Below are 12922 nucleotides of genomic sequence, written 5' to 3' on the forward strand. Positions count from 1 at the left end.
ACTGCCCACTTGCTTGCTTGTTGCACTGCAGAGGGGGAATGACTGGTGGAGGAGAGAGAACCTAAGTGGCACTGCATAAACCACTATCCCTATAATCACTTTCTCCACGCAAGGTCCCAGTGGAGGACCCCATTAATTAATAGTATTAATTGAGCACTTTAGGTGTGCAGAGCACAGTAGTAAGCACTTGAAAGAGTTGGTGGACACAATCCCTGCCCTCAAGGAGTTTTACTATCATCATAATTTTTACCTCCAATTATTTATTCAGCTATTTTTTCCTGCTACATTGATGCCACTTCCTGTAATAACCTTGTTGCTTCTCCAATTCCACAGTGTGTAAATCACTTTTGTCTGTCAGTCCACTCCATTAAACTGTCAGTTTCTAGAAGGTGAGGAATATGCATCTTGCATTTGTTGTGCTCCCCCGGGCACTTAGTATAGTCTTTCACACTCAGTAAGTGCTCAATAAATGCTATTGATGATGAACGAGGTAAGGGATCGTAATCCAACTGCCCAGTTTGAGTTCCACAGCAGCTCTCTACTCATTCTTATACACAAGTCCACTTCCCCCGGCTTCTAACTCAAGTCATTTGGAACTTGATTAGAGGATTGCCATACATTCAGCTAAATTGCACCACACAATTGGCTGTAGCTTTTTTATGGTCCCAGAGAGATGTCAGCTGAAAAGAGAGCCTCTTCCCATAATTTTGGCAGGGCGAATGCTCTCTAAAATATGATGTTCATAGCTTAATCTTTTCAACCGGATTTCTTTGCCCCCGACTCAAGGCATTTTCTTGAATTTTGAATATAAGGCATTCTCTCTTCTATCCAGAGAAGTGTCTTTCAAACTGTAGCATAGTTAATTATTTGATACCTCTCTTCCCCTCTCTAGCTCATTTTCTTCTGCCCAACATTTGACCATTTATTTGCTTTTTGCAGCATCCACCAGTTTCACTCCTCCTTGGCATCTCTGAAAAAGGTTTTGGAGGGAGGGAAAGATTAGAGGGGAGTGAAATCGATGTGGGGGTAGTTAATACCAGTGGCTCAGAAGAGCTTTTTGTATTATTGGTGGGTTTCATTTATCCAAGCTTTCCCCTTCACCCGTAACCATGGGTCCTCATCTTGATGCCAGGTGACCGTGGAGTAATGACCACGTTTTTGCTAAACAGCTGGCAGGCATTCCAAATGTTGTAATTTGTGATATCAATTGCCTGTTTAATTGGCCCTGCTGGGAAAATTCAGCTGCGGATGCGAGGAACATAAAACAATCTTCGAGAAGAGGCACCCAGCATACTGCAGGGCTTGCTACATTCTGGATGCACTGATGTGATGTGTGGGATCTCGAACAATGAAAACTCCAATACGTCTCAGCTCCTGGGATTTCTATAGCCTGGTTTTATTTCTTCATTCAATCAGCTCTCTGGCTTTGTGGTATCTTTTGCAAGACATTTACTGCTTAACAGTAGAGATGTCTGAAATTATGGAAAGGCAGATCTGGTGTAAAGAGCTTAGAACTAGCCCTGTCTAGGAAATCAGGGGTACCTTGAAATTCACGGGCAGGGTCTGTATGGGGCAAATGGAATGGCAAGTTGGAAAAAAGTATCATAAAGTTGGTCTGTATTTTAACGATAGAGATCCTTACTGACTTTCTAGCCACTAGCATTTAGGGAATTTGTTGCTAGAACTTAGCTCTTACTTTGTGTCAAACACTGTTCTAAGCCCTGGGGTAAATAAAAGTTAATCAGATCAGATACAGTCCCTGTCCCACGCAGGGCTCAGAATCTTAGTGGGAAGAGAGAACAGATAATGAATGCCCATTTTACAGATGAGGAAACTGGGGCACAGAGAAGTTAAGTGACTTGCCCAAGGTCACACAGCAGGCAACTGGAGGAGCCAGAATTGGTCCTCTGTCTCTCAGGCCTGTGTTCTTCCCACTAGGCCACGATGCTTGCAGTTAGGATAGCAGGGAGAAAAGCACTAGAGTGAAGTTGAACAGGCAGGACTGTTTTTTTCTCTGAGGTTGAGTTACTGTGCCGGCCTCCTGAATGAACCAAAGTCAGCCTGAGAATCATCTAGTGTCAGGGGTGGGCTGTGTTCCTTCCCTTTTGCTTAGACTCTGAGATCACCGTACTATCTCCCCTCTCCCAACCACCCATTCCTTACCCCTTCCTCCCAGCCTTAGCAAACTATTAATGAACCTGTTAATCAGGGGTACATGCTGATCCCAGGATTTCCAGGCAGACTTAGACATGGAACTGATGGCATGTAAGCACAGCACAATCTCTATTAGTTTGAGATTGATTTGGCTTCTAATATTAACTAAGCCCTGGGCAGATTTGGGGAAAAAAACCTCAGAATTTACTACCCACAAATTCATTCTGAAAAATGTAAATGGTCCATAAAGGAATGGCCATAAAATCTTTGTTTGAAAGAAGCAGTGGAACTCCGACATATGGGTTTAGGGCCTCCATGGTAAGAGAAAAGATGGCCTCTTTTAATCTGAGCAGTCCTTTGTTGTTGAAGAGGATGTTACTTCCATAATACTAATAACTGCAGAATTTGTTATGTACTTACTATGTGCCAAGCACCATACTAAGCATGGGATAGATACAAGATAATCAGGTCCCACATGGACCTCAAGTAGGAGGGAGAACAGATTCTGAATCCCTATTTTCCAGGTGAGGGAACTGTGATGCAGAGAATTTAGTGTCTTGCCAAAGGTCACACAGCAGACAAGAATTGGAGCCAGGATTAGAACCAGGTCCTCTGACTTCCAGTCTTGTGTACTTTCCACTAGGCCACGTTGTATCTAAGAAATCCTTCCTAAAGTTGAGGTTGAAAGGACCTGTGAGCTGCCAACACACCAGCCTACATTGTGTGCATGGAAAGATTGTCTTGGCTCTGCTGGTGTGTTTGGCTACTTACTGCTAGAGATGCCTGCCTCATAGTTTCCTGCTGTTCTTTAAGTCCCTGCTAAAGGAGAGTCACACCACTGCTCTCCTGACAGCATGCCAAGCTGTCCTGTCTGCTGCTGCTGTTGAATTAATAATAATAATAATAATAATAGTGATGGCATTTATTAAGTGCTTACTATGTGCAAAGCACTGTTCTAAGCGCTGGGAAGGTTACAAAGTGATCAGGTTGTCCCACAGGGGGCTCTCACAGTCTTCATCCCCATTTTACAGATGAGGGAACTGAGGCCCAGAGAAGTTAAGTGACTTGCCCAAAGTCACACAGCTGACAATTGGCACAGCCGGGATTTGAACCCATGACCTCTGACTCCAAAGCCCATGCTTTTTCCACTGAGCCATGCTGCTTCTCTAGTATTTAGTAGTATTAGAATTCATTAGCTTATTAATTAGTTAGTAGTAGTAGAATTAGTAGTAAGCCCCTTTTATGTGCAAAGCACTGTTCTAAACACTGGGAAAGAATTAGTGATGAGAATTAGTCCTGAGCCCTGACTGACAAGAGGGTCACAAGCTAAGAATAAAGGTGGGGAGGAGATTGGTGATACACATATAAAAAAGATAAAATAATACAAAAGATTAAACCAAGTAAAAGACGAGGACAGGGAAAAATGCAAAACAAACATAAGCAAAAAGGCAATAATATTTAATGAACACCTACTGTGGAGAGAAGTGCAGTAGACCATTGCTCTACCACATTTGAAAATCGGCCCCAGGGCTCCCAGCCCTACAATCTACTCATTCAATCGTATTTATTGAGTGCTTACTGTGTGCAGAGCACTGTACAAAGCTCCATCCCTGATACAGAGTTCAGAGCCCCATGAATGGTTCATACCATTCCACAAATAGCTACTAAGGGAGAGGGAAGAGTAATCCTTCATATAGATGGAAGCTGCTATTAGTGATGATTACTTTCTTAGTGGGAGAATTTAGCTGAGAAGAGAGATGCATGACCAACTTGATACTGGTCATTGGTTGGGCCTTAAGTTTGTAAAAAGGGAGCAACTCACCCAGTGGGGTTCACTGATCATTCATGACCGTGGAATTGGAATCTGTGGCATCCTTGTTCTCTGGTAACCATAGCAATTCAGTGAGCATTCTTGATTTTCTGGGATAAAAATAATAATAGTCTATCAATCAAGGATATTTATTGAGCATGTACTGGATGTAGAACTTGAGAGAGAACAATACAACAGAGTTGGTAGCCACTTTCCCTGTCCACAACAGGCTTACAGACTAGAGGGGGAGACAGACAGTAATATAAATAATTTATAATGCTCAATTTAAAATAGTGGGTTTTGCTAATAACAATGAGACATTAAATGTTTAGTATGTGAAAAACACTTTTCTAAGTGCTGGGGTAGATATAGGTAAATCAGGTTGGACACATTTCCTGTCCCACATAATCTATGTAGGAGGGTGAACAAGTATTTAATCCCTGTTTTACAGATGAGGAAACTGAGTCACAGAGAAGTTAAGTGACTTGCCCAAGGTTACACCACAAGCAACTGGCAGAGCTAGGATTAGAAAGAACCCAGGTCCTCTGATTCCCAGGCCCATGCTCTTTCCACTAGGCCATGCTGTTTCTTGATTCATACGGATTAGAGGGAGAATTGGAACTGAAGAGATGGCATCTGAGGGATAGGGAAGGCTGATAGGTTAGTAGTAAGTTGCCACCGCCAAAGTAGAAAGTTCCCAGAAAGCTGGGGCCCCTGTCTTCACTTAGCTGCCTTAGCCCAGTTCTCAAACAACGAGATGACATCAGGCTCCACACACAAGAACCTGGCAGACAAGGCCAATAGTCAGAAGCAGCATGGCCTACTGGAAAGAGCACAGTTTTGGGAGTCAGAGGACCTGGGTTCTAATTCCCGCTCCATCACTTGTCTGCTATGTGACCTTGGGCAAGTCATTTAACTGCTCCATGTCTCAGTTACCTCATCTGTAAAATGGGGATTAAGACCATGAGCCCCACATGGGACATGGCCTGTTTCTAACCTAATTCTCATATCTCTACCCCGATGCTTATTAGAGTGCCTGGCACATAGTTAGCACTCAGCAAATGCCATTAAAAAAATCAGTCAGGGCGTCAGATAAATTGTCATATAAATTCAGATATAAATTCAGATATGATTAGAGAAGCAGCGTGGCTCAGTGGAAAGAGCATGCGCTTTGGAGTCCGAGGTCATGGGTTCAATTCCTGGCTCTGCGAACTGTCAGCTGTGTGACTTTGGGCAAGTCACTTAACTTCTCTGTGCCTCAGTTACCTCATCTGTACAATGGGGATTAAAATTGTGTGAGCTCCCCTTGGGACAACCTGATCACCTTGAAACCTCCCCAGCACTTAGAACAGTGCTTTGTACATAGTAAGCGCTTAAAAGATACCATTATCCTTCTACAGCCCACCCCGCACCCTCCGCTCCTCTGCTGCTAATCTCCTCACCGTACCTCGTTCTCGCCTGTCCCGCCATCGACCCCCGGCCCACGTCATCCCCCGGGCCTGGAATGCCCTCCCTCTGCCCATCCGCCAAGCTAGCTCTCTTCCTCCCTTCAAGGCCCTACTGAGAGCTCACCTCCTCCAGGAGGCCTTCCCAGACTGAGCCCCTTCCTTCCTCTCCCCCTCGTCCCCCTCTCCATCCCCCCATCTTATCTCCTTCCCTTCCCCACAGCACCTGCATATATGTATATATGTTTGTACATATTTATTACTCTATTTATTTATTTATTTATTTATTTATTTATTTATTTTACTTGTACATATCTATTCTATTTTATTTTGTTAGTATGTTTGGTTTTGTCCTCTGTCTCCCCCTTTTAGACTGTGAGCCCACTGTTGGGTAGGGACTGTCTCTATATGTTGCCAAGTTGTACTTCCCAAGTGCTTAGTACAGTGCTCTGCACACAGTAAGCGCTCAATAAATACGATTGATGATGATGATTATTATTATTATTCAACTAACCTAGGTCCAACAGCCAAAAGCAGAAAACTTCCCTGTGAAGCTGAAAATGGAGTTCTTGTGCAACTCAGTTGCCAGAATGTTCTCCTGCTGCCATTCCAAATGGCCTTGGCCAGGGAAAAACCCCACCCAATACCTAAAGGTTATGAGGCCAATTCAATAGATTCGGCCATTTGATCAGGGTGGACTGAACACTACAGATTCCAGCATCCCAGATGTGGAAGCTTTCAGCTTTAATTTTGCTTGATGAAAATAATTCGGATTTGATGAGACTGCTTTCAGCCATGGCCAATTCAGGGAAACATACACTCACATGCATGTACACACACACACACACACACACACACACACACACACACACACACACACACACACACACACACACACACACACACACACACACACACACACACACACACACACACACACACACCTGGCCCATGTTCTTCCTTTGGCCAGGAATGCCCTCCCTCCACACATCCGCCAAACTAGTTCTCTTCCTCCCTTCAAAGCCCTACTGAGAGCTCACCTGCTCCAGGAGACCTTCCCAGACTGAACCCCCCTTTTATTTCTCTCCTCCTTCTCCTCCCCTCCCCATTTCCCCCCCCCTTACCTCTTTCCCCTCCCCATAGCACTTGTATATATTTGTACATATTTATTACTCTATCTTATTTGTACATATTTACTACATTTATTTTATTAATGATGTGTATATAGCTATAACTCTATCTATTCTGACGGCATTGATACCTCTCTACTTGTTCTGTTTTGTTGTGTGTCTCCCCGTTCTTGATTCTGAGCCCATTTCTGGGTAGGGACCATCTCCATATGTTGCCGATTTGTACTTCCCAAGCACTTACTATAGTGCTTTGCACACAGTAAGCGCTCAATAAATATGATTGAATGACTGAATAAATGAATGAACATCACACAGACAGGATCCTTTAACATGGGGCTTATCTCATGGACTTTTAGAGGTTTTCATATCACAGTGACTTCCCAGTTGGGCTCATTTTCTAGTGCTTTTTGACCATAAAAAACCTTGACTGAGTCCCAGGGGTGTTGAATTATTTCCTTACGCTTATACATCCTGTCAGAAATGGGGTAGAGATTCAGACTCACTGATCAATGCCCAACTTCCTCTACCCAACCCCACTCCAGGACTTCAGCCCGTTGCTTTTTTCATCCCTAAGCTTGTTCCCAGAGGTCAGCCCCTTAAACTTACCCAATGATGCCTATTTGTTTCTCATGACCTAGCTCTGGGTGACATGTGTGAAATGAGGGAAGGCAGATATTATTTTTATTGGGATAGTAGTGAGGGGAAAATCAATTGCACAAGAGAGAAGGCTATTTAATGGCCTCAGAGTTTCTGGAGGCAGACAGTGATGCAGTTTTTGGGAGAAGTTGAAAAGACATTATAGGCCTTTACTTCTGTAAAGATGAAGTATAAAAGGAGATGGTCCCATTCAAAATCGTATACCCTGCTTTTTGGCAAACTGTTACTTCCGTCGCCCCTCAGGAAAAGCAAAAGCAGAGGAGGAGAAAAATATTAGAGAAGTATTTTACCCTCCAAGCCCCACAGCCAGTCGGATTAATGGCCTGCCAGAGCTTGTGCTCTAAGGAAGTTCCAAGTTATTCTCTGAGCACTGCCATAAATTTCCACCTGGAAAGGTGCATGCAGAACTGAGCTTGAGGAACAGGAGAGGGAACATGAACATTAAATACATAATCTAACCATGACACTCTATTTCTGGAATGTATCTTCTTCAAGATGACTGTTCATTCTTCCCGTGTTTCATCTTGGGGCTAGGAATCTCCATTTCTTCCCAGTTTTCCTTTTGAAGTAAAACCCTAGAATTCCCCACTGCCCAAATCCCTTTAAAAGGCAGAACTGAAACCTGTTGGGTTCAACGATTGTGCCCGAGGTGGGAGAGCAAATATGAAGGAGAGAATGGTTAATATTGGGACCTGAGCCAGGGCTGGGTTTACCGTTTTACCTCATGTTGACACTAAGCCTAATGTCCCCTTGGTTCATTGCTCATTTGGTCTAAACAAAAGCTACTGTCTCTCACCTGGGCGACGACCCTGTTCTTGGGGTGAGCTCGCTTCTGAGCAACCACCGTGTCACATGAGGAATCCACCAAATTGGTTACGGTGTTTCGCTGTGCTCAGGTAGTATGTAAATAGCAACTGAAAGAAAATAGATATATGTGACTTCAATTACACTAAGAAAACTTATGAGTTTATAATATTTTCCCCTGAAAAACTTCTACCTGCCATCCAACCTTTTAACCCTTATCAGGCCTTTTGGGCAACCCACCATTGGCCATGCCCATTTTGGGGTTCCATCAGCCCACTTGAAATACCTCCTGAAGAGAAACCCATTAGGGTTTCAGGCCCTGAGTCAGAGTTTCTGGTGGAGACAGAGAAGCCGCATGGCCTAGTGGAAAGAGCACAGGGCTGGGAGTCAGACAACCTTCATTTTAATCCCTGCTTTGTCAATTGCTTGCTGTGAGGCCTTGGGTAAGTGACTTAAGTTCTCTGTGCCTCAGTTTCCTCAATTGTAAAAAGGGGATTCAATTCCTTCTAGACTGTAAGCCCGTTGTTGGGTAGGGACCATCTCTGTAGGTTGCCAACTTGTATTTCCCAAGTGCTTAGTACAGTGCTCTGCACACAGTAAACGCTCAATAAATACGATTGAATGAATGAATGAATTCCTGTTCTCCTTCCTATTTAATAATAATTATGGTAATAAATATAATAACGATGGTATTTGTTAAGCACTTACTATGTGCCAGGCACTGTTCTAAGCACTGGGGTGAATAGAAGCAAATTGCAATGGACACAGTCTCTGTTCCCTGGTGGGGCTCACAGCCTCAATCCCCATTTTACTTAGACTATGAGCCCCATGTAAAACAGGGATGGTGTCCAACCTGATTAATTTATATCTATGCCAGCATTTAGAACAGTGCTTGACACATAGTAGGCACTTAATAAATATAATAACAATAATAATAATATACCCAAAGGACATGTTTGCTGCCAGGCTGGAGGCCTTAAAGAAAATCCCAGTAAGGCCCCAGTCAGCTTAAATGATGGCTATCACTGCCACTCCTAACGCTCTTCAACCCAGAAAGTGATGGCGGTGGTAGTAGCATTAGATGGAGTGATTGGTGGCATCAGAGGATGGCTTTTTGAATTGGAGCCTTCCCCCTTCCTCAAGTTCTCTCTTTCTGAACTCAGTGTCCCTGTCCCTTCTCCATTCCACTTTAGGACCCCAAGACTATCTCCCCCTTCTAGACTGTGAGCCCGTTGTTGGGTAGGGACGGTCTCTATATGTTACCGATTTGTACTTCCCAAGCACTTAGTACAGTGCTCTGCACACAGTAAGTGCTCAATAAATATGATTGAATGAATGAATCAATCAATCAATGGTATTTACTGGGCACTTACTGAACTCAGAGCACTGTACTAAGAAGCACTTGGCAAGTACAGTACAGTAGAGTTGGCTGACATAATCCATGCCAGTAGAACTTGCAAACTAATGAATCACCTAAATGGTTCTAATAACAGAAAATAACAGCATGGGTCTACAAATCATTAGCCAGAGTTAATGGGGAGGAACTCAGCCAGTCAACAGCATTTACTGAGCTCCCAAGTTGTGCCAAGAGTAGCAATAGTAGTAGTAATAGTAGTAACAATAGTAGTAGTGGTCGAGTTTATTAAGCACCTACTTGTATGCAGTGCATTGTCCTAGCAAGGTAAAAGAAACTTAACTATTACTGTTAAGCAGAAGCAGCATGGCCTAGGGGAAAAGCATGGGTCTAGAAGTCGGAAGATTTGGGTTCTAATCCCAGCTCTGCCACTTGCTTGCTGTGTGACCCTAGGCAAGTCACTTAACTTCTCTTTGCCTCAGTTTCCTCAACTGGAAAATGGGCATTCAATACCTGTGTTCCATCCTACTTGTGAGCCCCAAAAGGCACAGTTCCTGTGTCTGCCCTGATTAACTTGTATCTACTCCAGAACTTAGAACAGTGCTTGGCACATAGTATTTAGCAAATACTATTATTATTATTATTCACACTTATTAATCACTTAAAATGTGTCAGACATTCCTCTCAGGACCCAGGATAAAGGTCAGAACAAATCCTGACCTGGGCCCTCACAATCTCAGACAGAGCAAGAACCCATAACCCAAGAATATCATGCAATCATAACAAAAACAAAAACAATAACAACAATAATAAAAAGATCCACTCTACAATTCCTGGAGTCTGGAAGAGGTGAAAGGGAAATGAGGAAATCTAAAAGCAATTGGCCAAACTGCCTTTTTATTTCAGATGAAAACATCTTGAAGTGATGTTTGTTGTATGTGTTCAAACCGAACAGAAACACGCCCCAGATAAAGGTTACTGAAACCCGTCAACTCAGAAAGGGGCTCCCCAGTCCAAAACAAGTCAAGGAGTCTCCAATGGAGAGTTTATGACTCAAGACAATAAAACCTGGAATTCCTGGAACCAGAGAAAACTCACCAATGATATTTACTGAGCATTTATTTTGAGCAGAACACTATCCTAAGTGCTTGGTAGAGTACTGTAAACATGATTCCTGCCTGTGAGGAGCTTACTCTCCAGTGGAGGAGACAGATGTTAAATTACATATCAGGGAGGGTAAATAACAGAGTTTAAGGATTCTATTTATTTTGTTAATGATGTGCATATAGCTATAATTCTATTTGTTCTGACGATTCTGACACCTGTCTACATGTTTTGCTTAGTCGTCTGTCTCCCCATTCTAGACTGTGAGCCTGTTGTTGGGTAGGGACTGTCTCCATATGTTGCTGACTTGTACTTCCCAAGTGCTTAGGTACAGTGCTCTGCACACAATAAGCGCTCAATAAATACGATTGAATGAATGAATGAAAGGAAAAATTGAATTATCTAGAGGCTAGCATGAGAAGGGAGTTCATAAAGAAGTTTTACTGAGCTAATAATAATCAGATTGGGAGCATAAAGTGTGAATAGCCATAGCAATGGACAAGGTATCTGTCTTTCAGGGTTGTAATCACTTGGCACAGTTCTGTATCTCCAGCAGGGGAATGCAGTAATATCAACTGGAATGCAAAATCACAGTCTTCTAAAAGCTGACCACCATCTCCTCAATGTAATTCCTCAAGGCCAACTCTCTCCTCGACCCCCTCCAATCTGGCTTCCCTCCCCTACACTCTACCAAAACTGCCCTCTCAAAGGTCACCAATGATCTCCTTCTTGCCAAATCCAATGGCTCCTACTCTATCCTATTCCTCCTCGACCACTCAGCAGCTTTTGACGCTGTGGATCACTCCCTTCTCCTCAACACACTATTCAACCTTGGCTTCACAGACTCCGTCCTCTCCTGGTTCTCCTCTTATCTCTCTGGCCGTTCATTCCTAGTCTCCTTTGCGGGCTCCTCCTCCCCCTCCCATCCCCTTACTGTAGGGATTCCTCAAGGTTCAGTTCTTGGTCCCCTTCTGTTCTCTATCTACACGCACTCCCTTGGTGAACATATTCGCTCCCACGGCTTCAACTATCATCTCTACACTGATGACACCCAAATCTACATCTCTGCCCCTGCTCTCTCTCCCTCCTCCAGGCTCGTATCTCCTCCTGCCTTCAAGGCATCTCCATATGGATGTCTGCCTGCCATCTAAAACTCAATATGTCCAAGACTAAACTCTTTATCTTCCCTCCCAAACCTTGTCCTCTTCCTGACTTTCCCCTGACGGTAGACGGCACTACTATCCTTCTCGTCTCACAAGCCCCCAACCTTGGTGTCATCCTCAATTCTGCTCTCTCGTTCACCCCACACATGCAATCTGTCACCAAAACCTGCCGGTCTCACCTCCACAACATCGCCAAGATCCACCCTTTCCTCTCCATCCTAACAGCTACCTTGCTGGCTCAATCTCTCATCCTATCCCGACTGGATTACTGCATCAGCCTCCTCTCTGATCTCCCATCCTCCTGTCTCTCCCCACTTCAGTCTATACTTCACTCTGCTGCCTGGATTATCTTTGTACAGAAATGCTCTGGGCCTGTCACTCCCCTCATCAAAAATTTCCAGTGGCTACCTGTCAACCTGCAAATCAAGCAAAAACTCCTCACTCTTGGCTTCAAGGATATCACCTCATCCCCTCCTACCTCATCTCCCTTCTCTCCTTCTACAGCCCAGCCCACACCCTCCACTCCTCTGCGGCTAACTTCCTCACTGTACCTCATTCTCGCCTGTCCCACGATTGACCCCCGGCCCACATCCTTCCCCTGGCCTGGAATGCCCTCCCTCCACAAACCTGCCAAGCTAGCTCTCTTCCTCCCTCCAAAGCCCTACTGAGAGCTCACCTCCTCCAGGAGGCCTTCCCAGACTGAGCCCCCTTTTTCCTCTCCTCCTCCTCACCCCCCCTGCCCTAGCTCCTTCCCCTCCCCGTAGCACTTGTATATATTTGTACAGATTTATTACTCTATTTATTTGACTTATACATATTTACTATTCTATTTATTTTGTTAATGATGTGCGTATAGTTATAATTCTATTTGTTCTGACACCTGTCTACATGTTTTGTTTTGTTGTCTGTTTCCCCCTTCTAGACTGTGAGCCTGTTGTTGGGTAGGGACCGTCTCTGTATGTTGCTGATTTGTACTTCCCAAGCGCTTAGTACAGTGCTCTGCATACAGTAAGCACTCAATAAATGCGATTGAATGAAGGAATGAATGAATGAATCTCTTGCTTTTCCATAATATTTGTTAAGCCCTTACTATGTGCTGGGCACTGTTCCAAGCTCTGGGATAGACACAGAAGGTTGGACACAGTTCCTGTCCCACATTGGGATCACAGTCTTTATCTCCATTTTACAGTTGAGATAACTGAGGCACAGAGGAGTTAAGTGACATGCCCAAAGTCACACAGCAGAGCTGGGATAAGAACGCAGGTCCTCTGATTCCTAGGCCCGTGCTCTTTTCACTAGGC

At 44.0% G+C, this 12922-nt stretch overlaps 1 long non-coding RNA gene across 2 annotated transcripts in view; it reads right to left on the reverse strand.

Annotated features, from left to right (window-relative positions):
• Positions 1-1191: 1191 nt before the first annotated feature.
• LOC119942905 overlaps positions 1192-12922 on the reverse strand; it is a 39843-nt gene continuing 28112 nt past the window's right edge. For both annotated transcript variants that reach the window (XR_005455415.1, XR_005455416.1), the window contains exons 2-4: positions 7993-8110; positions 3977-4074; positions 1192-1472 (exon numbers count right to left, since the gene is read on the reverse strand). This is a non-coding gene — a long non-coding RNA (uncharacterized LOC119942905). The remainder of the gene's footprint in view (positions 1473-3976; positions 4075-7992; positions 8111-12922) is intronic.

This window comes from Tachyglossus aculeatus, chromosome 21 (genome assembly GCF_015852505.1).
Source record: "Tachyglossus aculeatus isolate mTacAcu1 chromosome 21, mTacAcu1.pri, whole genome shotgun sequence".
Taxonomy (NCBI): Eukaryota; Metazoa; Chordata; class Mammalia; order Monotremata; family Tachyglossidae; genus Tachyglossus; species Tachyglossus aculeatus.